This window comes from Lissotriton vulgaris, chromosome 2_1 (genome assembly GCF_964263255.1).
Source record: "Lissotriton vulgaris chromosome 2_1, aLisVul1.2, whole genome shotgun sequence".
Taxonomy (NCBI): domain Eukaryota; kingdom Metazoa; phylum Chordata; class Amphibia; order Caudata; family Salamandridae; genus Lissotriton; species Lissotriton vulgaris.
The window spans coordinates 1,218,098,223-1,218,109,982 of NC_141687.1; the positions used below are offsets into that span (position 1 = coordinate 1,218,098,223).

General features: G+C 42.9%; 1 pseudogene; it reads left to right on the top strand.

Annotated features, from left to right (window-relative positions):
• The first annotated feature begins 2,499 nt into the window (after positions 1 to 2,499).
• Positions 2,500 to 4,977, top strand: LOC147732401 (uncharacterized; annotated as a pseudogene).
• Positions 4,978 to 11,760: the final 6,783 nt, after the last annotated feature.

An 11,760-nucleotide genomic window follows, 5' to 3' on the forward strand; every position in this document is an offset into this window, starting at 1 on the left:
GTTCTGAGGTTGCCAGAAACTATTCTCACCTTTGTAAGAGGAGATTATAGAGGCACTGTGAGCTAGCTGATACAGAAAGGCTAACATACCCGGTGGGGGTGAACAGAACTAATCTGATACCAATCCTAAAGTGTATTTTGTCTAAACGCGCAGATCCTGTATATTTTCTATAGGAACTACCCAACATTGACTGAGGTAGGTAAATATCTTAAGGGTTTATAACTGATAAATCACAACAGATCACCAAATTATGTATCTGTTGCCCTCTCCAACTATACTGACCCTAATAGACCAGCAATAGGAATACCATCTAATAATCCCTTAATGGCAGAAATTTATGAAGGCCTAGGTTTAGACACCACATCACTTTTATTCTTAGGACAACATACGTTGACATGACAGAAGTACCCCTGTCAGACAATTAAAAAGAACTCTCCAAAGAACTAGTACAAGACATGTGTCCTCCATATCAGAGGGTTAGAGTAGTGTAGAAGCCTCATGAACTACATAACAAATTCTGACACTACTAACTATTACCCCCATGATCGAACTATCGAGAGCCTCGAGATTGGAGACTAGAAGAACTATCAAACAGTATATACAGGTATATATACATTAAAATATTTGGTGTGCACAGACAGTATAAGAATTCTCAGCCAGTATAGATAGGAATGTAATTAACTACGTTTCAGGTAATTTCGAAAAGGAACTTTGCATATTTAGAATAGAGGAGCTTGTTACAAAGTCTACAAAACCTGTTGCGGTCGTCAAACCCACCTCGGGATACCTTCTGAAGGAATTGACTTATCCCCTCTATGAGTAGTGAGGAAAGTGGCCTGATGGTAATACATCATAATCATCAAGGACAGATAGTGAAAAGTGGCCAAATGCCCCAGGGACCACCACAATAATGAGGATAGACACAGAAGAGGTACAGCAAGACATTAATAGTATTTTTGTCACATCTAAAGCAAGGAGTAAAACATCTTGGAAGTGGGGAAACATTATGCCTGACAAACAGAACAGGAGATGCACAACATGAACAGTCTTCATGTAGGTATTCAGTTTAACTATTCATGTGCCACTGGCGCCACTGTGTTGCCAGTACAGAATATATTGAAATAATATCAAGATTTCAGTGCTACTATGGGCAACCATCACATGATTTTTCTGAAATAATAAGGGACTTGTACCTCGTATTAGACTGCTTTTTGTATGCATTTTGCAGGGACCTTCCAGTGTGGAATGTTGGATATGAATAACCCACAAATGCCACAAATAGTTGTATACATTCATGATAATGTTATAATGTCCATAGCATTGGGCAACAATCCACTTAGCCTACCCATAAATATTCCCGCTCAAGACATATGTATGGATGAAGTTCTTCACAGATTAGGTATATACAGATGTCCACCTTTATGGCCTCATGATAGTTTATGTGAAGTCTGGAAATACGAGAAAAACAATGTAAATAAGGGTCTAGGGGGAATTGATTAAAGACTGAGACACCTCCGCTCTCCAATCACAGTCTATACTACTAGTAGGAGATGCTCAGTCGTTCTTAGGAAACAGAAAAATGCTAATGCTGCAAAAAAATGCAGGAACCCAATTCAAATAGTTCGCCCGCCACCTGGCTAGAATAAAGAGTCCATCGGCCCACCCTTACTGGCGGAAATTCGTCATCTGGAGCTCAAGGAGTTCTAGATCTAGGACCACAGCCCTGAGCCACCTCGCCCTGCTTGGTACCTGACCTCGTGCTCCTGAAAGGCTCTTGCCAAGGTGGATGTTCAAACCATAGCCAGGAGATAGTCAATATTTTTTCATACTATCAGGTTATTTTAAACATGACACTTGGACAATTCTTAATAAACATATTTTTTGTCCAAGTAGCCATTTTTAATTCACACACTTGAGCACTGCACTTCTCTAGAGTTCACATGGTTTGAACATCCACCTTGACAATACCTCCTCTGAACAAGTAGAGGAGGATTATGATGACAATGAGAATAAAAAGAATTTGAAAGACAGGGACAGTGATGTTTTATTTATCTCATCAGCCTCTGGGTCCCAGAAGGGGTCAACAGTCAACAGTCCCGACTATATTGGGACGGCAACACCGTCAGACACGGACAAGAGAATGGGCAAAGTGTCAGGATGACAGACCCAGTAGCCTAAGAGATCAATGAGAATCAGAAGAAGTACTAACATGGAATAAGGATAAACAGGGCCATACCCCAAACTTGGAGGCCAACCTTCTTGAAAGACAAGCTGAACTAAACGATAGCAAGAAACAAACAGGTAACATCATAGCCACTGCAAAGAAACACCTTGAATGGATACAAGGTTTAATAGAACAACAAAGGGGGCACCTTTCCAAATTAGAAGATGAAAATGATGATGATTTGATCATAAGAGACGCCACCAGACCAAGAAGAAAAAAGAGAACTGAGGCAGGTAGATTAAAACTTGAAGGGTACCTACACAAGGATGTTCGACATGGGAGGATACATGACCTTGTGTAAGGACACATTGGGTCAGTTACCGGTGCACCCCGAACTGCCAGACAGGAAAGGACTCACTCCAAATGAGATAGTAGTTGATGAAGAAAATATCTGGTACAATGTCATCCCTTTCACTGACAACCTAGCAGGTTGGACAGAAGACCTAGCACCACAGATGACGCCATGCCCACGAGAAGGTTCTTTCGAACTCTGAGACATGGCAAATGCAGAGATGTGTATTTTTCAGGGCATAAGGGATCCAGGTTGAGATTTTCCTTATGTGCTATACAGCCTGCACGTATAGCAAAGGTACACCAGAAAATATGATTCACAACATCCTGAAGGCTTAGTTAATATGCCTCTGTCCGAAATACAGGGTGTACGACGTTATGTACCATGGCCATATATTGACAAAGAGAATCATTAAAAATAATTTCCACCCCTTGTTGAAGGCAAGGGGAAATGGATAGCAGCACTCGAAAAATACACTGCAGGGAACACTCTTACAATTAGGGATGTCAAGAGTCTCTTAGTTGCCCTTATAGGAGATGAGACAAGACGCAGGGTCTAGTTTTTACCATATAGTGCCCCAGGCGCATTCTGTCCACATCTGAAGCATAAGAGTCTCAATTGTTCCTGCCAGCCCACAGACAGGGTTGTGTTAAAATTGTCCACACTGCGTCTGCATCAGGATGAGTCTGTCATTTAGAAGAACAAAATTGGCCAAGAGTGGGAGTGGGGGCCAACTGGGACTTTCCACAGCTTTAGAAATTACAAGTGACCTCAAACCTTTTGTATTCTTCTGCTTTCTTAAAACGTTTCAGAGAAGTGCTTTTGTATTCTTCTACTTTCTTAAAAAGTTTCCGAGAAGTGACACAAATAATTTTCGATAAATGTTAAATTTCATTATGATTTAGTCAAACATCAAGTGACCTTTTGGTAAACTTTTGTAATGTAAGTGTCACTTCTGTGTTCCTAATATTTCCAAGAAGTGACCAAAGTGCGTCATGTTTTGCAGGCAAAGGACCTGCTCATGTTGTGATTCTGTCGTCAATAGTCCTCATTAAAAGAGTATAAATGATCTGCTCTTCAGTCCATCCAACGGACTACCTCGCACAAATGAACCCTTGGGTCATGAAATGTGTGCGATCCCCCTCAGCCATCTTCTCTAGCAACTTTGGCTGAGGCTATAATGCTTATTATATTTGGAAATTGTCTCTTTCTCTCTCCTCTGCCTTGCCGTGATTTTTAAACTTACAAAATTGCATGATTTACTTTTTCATTTAGGAAGGTGTCTCTGAAACTTGTTATCTTCTAGATTACACAATGCTACTTTTGATTAACAATGTGTTTTTAACATTTATTGTTTAAACTTGTTCTTCGAATAAAGTGCCACTCTGACTCAGTTCCTGCATTTCACACATGTCTCTTATTATTATAGATAGCACATTTATAGGGTGGAAAGATCATCCTGCAACAGCCAAAGATATTATTCAAGAAGGCAGGAGTACAGAATGTGGCATTGATGACCCTAGTTGTGACGGATCCTCCTTCAATACCTGCAGAGGAATTGTTTGGAAACAACAGAGAAAATTGTATCCAGACAGACCAGACATAGGGTCCCTTATGGCACAGAAAATGCAGCCAAATGAGGATCCAGCCCAATTCCTTAGTAGAATGAAGGACAATGGATGCAGGACGTTGGGGAAAGTTGGGACATGATTGGAGGAAACACAATACTGTTTTATAATATAGTGAAAAAGGGACTACCAGCTGAAGTGCAGGATAAACTAGTCCACATAGTGGTCTTAGACGCCAAACCATTGACAGAGATACAAGCACATAAAATACATTTCTGTAAGAAGAGACAGTAAAAAGAAAAAAGACAGAATGGAAAAAGCAGCAGCAAAATTGGTCCAGCAGAAGTTGGACAACAAAACAGAGGGAGGAATTTCCCTTCCCACTACCCAACTAGCCCCGGTATCCCTGGGTGTGCCACCCATAGGCACCACAATGCAACCCCAACAATATGCCCAGGGAAGCAGTAACAAGAATGGAAGAGGAGGGCAAGGAAGGTTTAGGGGAAATAGACAAAAAATATTCCAGAGTGGGCCGACATGCCATTATTGAAACACTCCAGTACATTTTATTAAAGACTACAGCAGGTTCAAAAAGAACGATGACCATAGCAACCAGGTAAGGGCAACAAATGGCCAACAAATGACACCACCTGGTGGCTTCGTGGTGCAAACTGCCATGAGTCCTCAAGTGATATATCTCCCAAAGCCCCAAATACAGCTGCAACCTCAACAAGTTACAGCCCCAGCAATTACAGCAGCCTGCGCCCCAAATGCAGTACGGGCCACAACAGGTAGTGCAGCCCACTTTACAGCACCAGAACTCACATAGAGGAAAAACGGTCAGTGATGGGAACCCCTTCCAGCAAATTTATATTGGAGGATGAAGCCAATGAAGGTAGCCACAGAGTAGTCGCATGTGTCCTCTCTTATTGGTAACCCACAGGCCAGATGAGGAACCCACTGTGAATGTAGCCATAAATAAAAGGGAGTACTGCGGTTTCATTGACAGTGGGGCCACCAGGTCATGTATCCTTGAGAAAGAACTCCCACTGTCCGATTCATCAATAGACACACAGGGGTTCTCCGGGGATGTGATGAGGCTTCAATTCACAAACCTGTGGAGATGGGAATAGGGGGTAGGTAGGTTAACAACAGTCTCTTATTCCCCCAACTGCTCCTGCCAACTTGTTAGGACGCAATCATATGGCAAAATTAAACATGTTCATCCGCTTTGAAGAGGATGTGACGATGATATGTTCAACACCAGGAATGTCTCGCACATATATCATGACAATGGTCATGCATCCCCTAGACAGCGACTAAATTAGGGCTAGACCCACAGATATCTCAGCCTTCACTCGAGCAGTATATACGATCATAGCCCAAATACCATAATTAACAGGGAAACTAGTTGAATTGCCAAGGAACTTTCTCTTCCAATGCTAGAGCTCCTGTTTTGAGATGTCAGGTTCTGAGCTGTCAGGTAAAAACCTTATCATGGAGATAGAAGCGCTGGAGATATCTCCCACCTATGGGATAGTAACTGCAAGTGGCAACCTATGCAATGTGGGCCTGTCACCTTTTGTGATACCAACATAAAAGTGAGGAATGACCAGTTGTTTACTGATGACGGCAGACAGTCAGGGACTGTTTAACAAGACAGTAGAAATGTCTCTGGTCCTATAGAGCAATGACCTTGCACAGGTGCCCCCCAACTTGTGTACAAAAGGCCTCCATGATGTTGGCCTCGTCCACACGGCAGTTCCATTCAGAATAGTTTTGAAGGAAGGAGCAATTCTACCAAGAATTAAACAATACCCACTATCTAAAGAAGCAGAGAGGGCATTGCACCCTTTATACAGGCATCTGTAGAGCAGAGAATAATATAACCATGTGTATACCCCTGCAACATTCCGATTTACCCCCTATCAAGAAGGCAAAGGGCAATTTGCAGCTCATGATTCAAGACCTCTGCCCCCTTAATGACATAGTGATACCAGAATTCACTATAGCGTCTGACCCTTCCGTCTTCCTCCCCAACATACCCTGGGATGCCCACTAATTGTCAGTAATAGTCCTGAAAAATGCATTCTTTAGCATCCCTCTACCCCCTGACAGTCACAATGTGACCGCATTTTCATACTGTGGTTCTCAGTACGGCCATTCTCATTTACCACAAGGATACTGTGAGTCCCCTAGCGTCTTCAACAGAACAGTAAAAAAATAACTGGCCAATTTCAAATGTAACAGCACAGTGTTGCAGTATGTCAATGAATTGCTGATCACACCCAACATACCGGAGAGAGGAGGAGGTAAGCAGCCGCACACGCTCCTAGAAAGAGACTGTAACCACAAGAAATACGACAGCTGTTGGTGAAAAGCACAATTAGGGCTTTTGCGTAAAAATAAACATTCAATTAGTCACACTTGGACCATTACAGGAGGCTGAGTATGCCCTGGCGGTACAGTCCTTCCAGGGTGGGGAGAGGTTGCCGATGTTGAAGCATGGCATGGCTTCCTCTTCCATAAGGATGACCCTCCCTCCCCGCCCCAGCACTCCCACAGGGTTTCTGTGACAGTGCTAGTGTGACAAATTGAATGTTTGTTTTCAAGCAAAAACACTAATTGTGCTTTCCACCTGTAGCTGCCGTATTTCTTGTAGTAACAATGAATTGCTGACCTGCAGTGCTACAGAAGAACAGTGCAGAAAGGACACTGTGTCCCTGCTGTGTAACTGTGCCCTACAACGCTACAAATTGGACAGAAACAAGCTACAGTATTGTTAAGAAGAAGTTTAGTATTCAGGTCAACTGCTGTCGGCCTCAGGCTGCCGAGTTACACCCAAAAGAGCAGCATCCATCAATCAGATGACAGAGCCCGAGACTTTAAAGTGAATACAAACGTTCCTGGGCTTATATAACTATATCAGACAATGGGGGTTTGACCAACATATTCTAATAGCCACACTGCTTGCATCTATCACACATGCAAGGACACAGAAGAACATAACAAATGAAGTATAAGAAGATGACCCCCTAAACGGATACTTTTAGGTCTGGGTGCAGGGGGAGAAACTACTAAAAGAAAATGATAAGCACCCTCAGGCCTGTATTGCTTCAATGTTGCTGGTACATGCTGTTGGTACTGACCCATTTATGAAAGAATGTTCACATGTGAATGCATTATCTTAAGATGAATTTAATTGTATCTTATTTAACATGTGTCTCTTTATCAAATTTTCTATTACTCCGTATAAATTAATATGAAAAGCATTCCATGGATAAGTACTTTCTACATATAAAATTCAAAATCCTTTCTATGTATTGTGACACATTTAATAAACCATGTTTCTTTGGTTTTGTTTTTAATTTAGTTAAAAACACAATGGTACCACCAAAGGTAAACCAACTACCCTCATACCTCACCCTTTCATTCTTACTGTCATTCACACTGTAACACTAGCATACTCAACATTCATACAGGTGTCCCAGTAATCATACATCAAAACGAGGCTCAACAGAGATACACCTATTTTTTTATGAGCTGTGGTGCTGTGAGCTGGCATTTGTTTTCCACCAGAGGTTAACGCAATCAATCAATCAATCAATCATCGCATTTATATAGCGCACTACTTACCCAGAGGGTCTCAAGGCGCTGGGGGAGGGGGGGATCTGCTACTGCTCGAACAACCAGGTCTTGAGTTGCTTCCTGAAGGCGAGGTGGTCCTGGGTCAGGCGGAGGTGGGTGGGGAGGGAGTTCCATGTCTTGGCGGCGAGGTAGGAGAAGGACCGTCCCCCTGTGGTGGCTCTTCGGATGCGGGGGACGGCGGCGAGGGGGTGGCTGGTCGATCGAAGCTGGCGTTTGGAAGCGGAGAAGTTGAGGCGGCTGTTGAGGTATCCTGGGCCTTGGCTGTGTAGGGCTTTGTGTGCGTGGGTGAGGAGACGGAAGGTGATTCTCTTGTTGACCGCACGTTTCGGTGTGGGCATATATTTCGCCTGTCACCTTCTTCAGGACCATACAACAATATTTTGAATCACCTCCACAGGTGGGTATGATGGGAAGACTCTAATAAAATCAAATAATGGGATCAGGATCAACCAATATAACCTCCTAGACTCTGGAGGAAAAACCTTTATGTGAAAGTTCTTGAGCTCGGCTAGTGGTATTTGACTAGGTTCTGGCGCCACAAGGGAATGTCCACCTTTCCTAATTCTAGGTCAATGTTTTTTATGAAATAAATACTGTGCTACAAGGAGAAGAGAACCACATTCCCTCTTCTGGTTATGCAAGAGCCACAAAATGCTTAATGCTCCTTAGCACACGTTTTGTATTGTGGTTTCAGCAATATACATGTGTTTCCACCATACACCAGTCATACATTCATAAGAAATTTCAAATCCTTTTTACTCAGGGTTGTCGTTGGTGTTGTTTTATTTCTGGAGACGTCACAGCCGACACGTGTTTCGTCGTTAAGGGAATGGAACCCACGACTTTCTCAAGGCTATTCTCCGAAATGTTGTTCTTTATTTGTTGAGATGATAATTCCAACCCTCAAAGGGGTTCTGTAAGGGGACTTTGCTCGTGGTATGCAAGTTCATCAAAGTTTAAACCGGAGTGTTGGTTATCCGTTAGACAGCTTTCGCTGTAGCTCTCGTGTTTCAAGTTTCGTCCCCGCTGCCGTTTCTATGGTGAAGTGGGACGTCTCCAGAAATAAAACAACACCAACGACAACCCTGAATAAAAAGGATTTGAAATTTCTTATGAATGTATGACTGGTGTATGGTGGAAACACATGTATATTGCTGAAACCACAATACAAAACGTGTGCTAAGGAGCATTAAACCTTTATGTGAAAGGTAGGTTTACATGTGTAGGGACCATAAAAGAAACACCCAGAGCTAATAAAGAACAAAGTGTGATTGTGTAGGAAGAAAGACCTGTCTCAAGCATTCATTGTGCAGAACCCATGCTTGTTGTTTATCCCATATGCCATGCATAAAGTTTAAATTAAGTCTCAAGTTTCAAAGCAAAGGTTTTTTTATAGAAAGAGGCAAGTGAGTAGTCACAGAAAATCTCTTACATGCTTACAGTGCTGTTTCAAATAACCCATGCGTAGGTGCATTTATAAAAACATCTGCACTTAGTATGATGGCTGTAGGGACGTCCCTAAGCTTAGGGTGCCCTGGTCCTTAAGAATTGAATGTGGATCCAGGGGCATAGCCTCATATGATGTTGCACAAATATCTTTGAATGCATGTCTACGTTAGGGTTCATATTTTAGAAAATTAATGAAGAGAGTAAGTTTTTATCCTGAGAGAATATTTAAAAAAATGCTGTAGTCACTGCTGAGGTTGCATGTGTTCCCTTTATCAGAAGTTGGCTCTGTGACTGCTAAGTCTGTAGATGGGCCAGCTATCTGCCTCTTCAAATAAGATTTTTGAACTCTGGTTATCAGCAGTCAATGTCTTAGTAAATGAAAAGAAGTAACCTATTTAATAAGTTGTTGGTGAAAAGGAGAGCACACGGTTTATACGTATTAGATAAGAAATGTACAATTGGTAGAACAAAAGAGATTTCAAACAAACTTATTTCTGTCTCTTTTTTATATATGTACACAAAGACACTTAATATCCTGCCTTATTTTTGCTAATATCACAGATTACCTATTTGGGCCCTTCAATATGTCATTATGCTATTTCTGAAGCTGTCTTGACAGGGGGGCATGTAGGCCACATTTCAGGCGTCTAATATTAAATTGCGTTCTATATCCAATACAAAATAGTTCTAAATGTCGCATATCCGGTAAGAGCGGGATCCAAAACATGTAAAGATTTACAGTCGGAAGTGCTCAGCCATTACAATTGGTTACACTGTGTCTATTTTACCAGCAAAGTAACGTTACAGGAAACGATGTTCTGATGGGTGCTAGTAATAATTAACCAAAGGTCTACGAATATACGAGTCCTTGCTGTTAAAAGATATTGATCTCCAATGCTTACCCGATGCAAGACTGCAAACAGAGTTCATTATGTACCGGGGGGGAAAAATCCGCTAAAGATGTCTCCAACGGCATCTGGCAGGACCCTTGTTCAAAGAAACTGATATTGAAAGCTCGTTGCGAATTCGCCGCCACTGCCAAGAGTCATTCTCACCCTGATCTTACCTGCTGGGGCACCGTTGTTGCAGGAGCCGCCACTGCCGAGAGTCATCGGGGCCATTTTCGTGAGGACGAACGCCGGAGGCGAGGCAAACTACACCTCCAAGCGTCCCGTGCGGCGCGCACGCCGCTGACGCCAGCAGACAGCGCCAGGAGGCGCCCAAAAGGTCGGTCGGGCCTCCTCCGGCCTCTGACGGGCACGGATAGGCCAGAGGAAACCGGGCCGGCCACGTTATTGACATTTTGTGTTGAACTGTAAGCATCTCATTCCCTTTTTATGGTTCCTTTCTCTGTAAATTCGATTGGTTAACGTTAATTGTTGTCTCCTAGGCCCTTCTAAATATGAGCAAAAGGAAGGTTGGGGATAGGGTGGTGGGCACTCTCAATGCTTTTTTAAATCACGCAGAATCTGTTTTAATACATGAGATTCAGGCTACCGAGTGAAGGCTCTCATTGGAACCTTTACCTCCCTGGGGAAGCTCCCTGCCCTGTGCCCAGATACCTCAAAATTTGCCAAGTAATGACTCAGAACCAGCCTGTGACATAACTTCTCTTAGTCAGTCTCATGAAGGGTCCTCGTCTCCCACTACGGGTAATCAACAAGCCCAGGCTGGTATACAAAGCCTTGTCATGGTAACAAATAGGGGGAAGAAAGCTATGGGGGGTCACATGGTTGAACCACCAACTAAAAAAAGGAAAGGCCGAACACTAGCCAAACACAACCCACTGGCTACCACTAAGGAACCCAATAGGGTACACGTTTTTGGAGAGTCGGGTGCCACTATCTCAGTTGTTAATTCTGCCACCAATTCAGCACCAACTTCGTTAACTTCCCAACCTAAACAGTTAACTTGCTCCAACACTCAGTTTCATGTAGAGGAACTCTGCTCATTAATAAGTAAACAATTAGCAGCTCTTATCGACCTAATATCCAAGAGATTGGATTTAGTGGTTGAAAGGCTAGAAAAGATAGAACAAAGTTTATATAATAGCAACCCAAGGAATACCGCCTAATCTACTACCCACGCTAATGGGACAGTCCGATGCAACATCTCAGGGGCTGTACTAAGTATGCAGCCGGGAAACTTGGTAAATGTACAAACAAGCCTTGGTATGGTACAACCGGGGATAAATCTATCTAGCCTCCCCGTCCCTAGTTTAAACAATGGTACACATGCTCCGGTGGTACAGCCAAGTGGTGATGAAGGTAATAGAAGGTGACAGATTGCCCAGGGAATGGAAAGGACACTAATATGCTACCTAGTCTCCATCTACCCCCCAAAGCCACCCCCTATACGGTTGTTTTAGCCAACATGCCCCCTCTTCCCACGGGTATCCGTGAGCATTGGTCGACACTTAAAAATAAGGCTCTTCATTTAGTGAGCAAAAAGACAGGTATCAGACACCAACTGTTCGACGAGTTTAAAATGGTGCGTCAAATCCATTGGGTAGGTCACTCACATAAATCTATGGTTGGTGACTGTGTGGTTCTGAGCTTCAGGTCTCCTTCCCTGGTCCA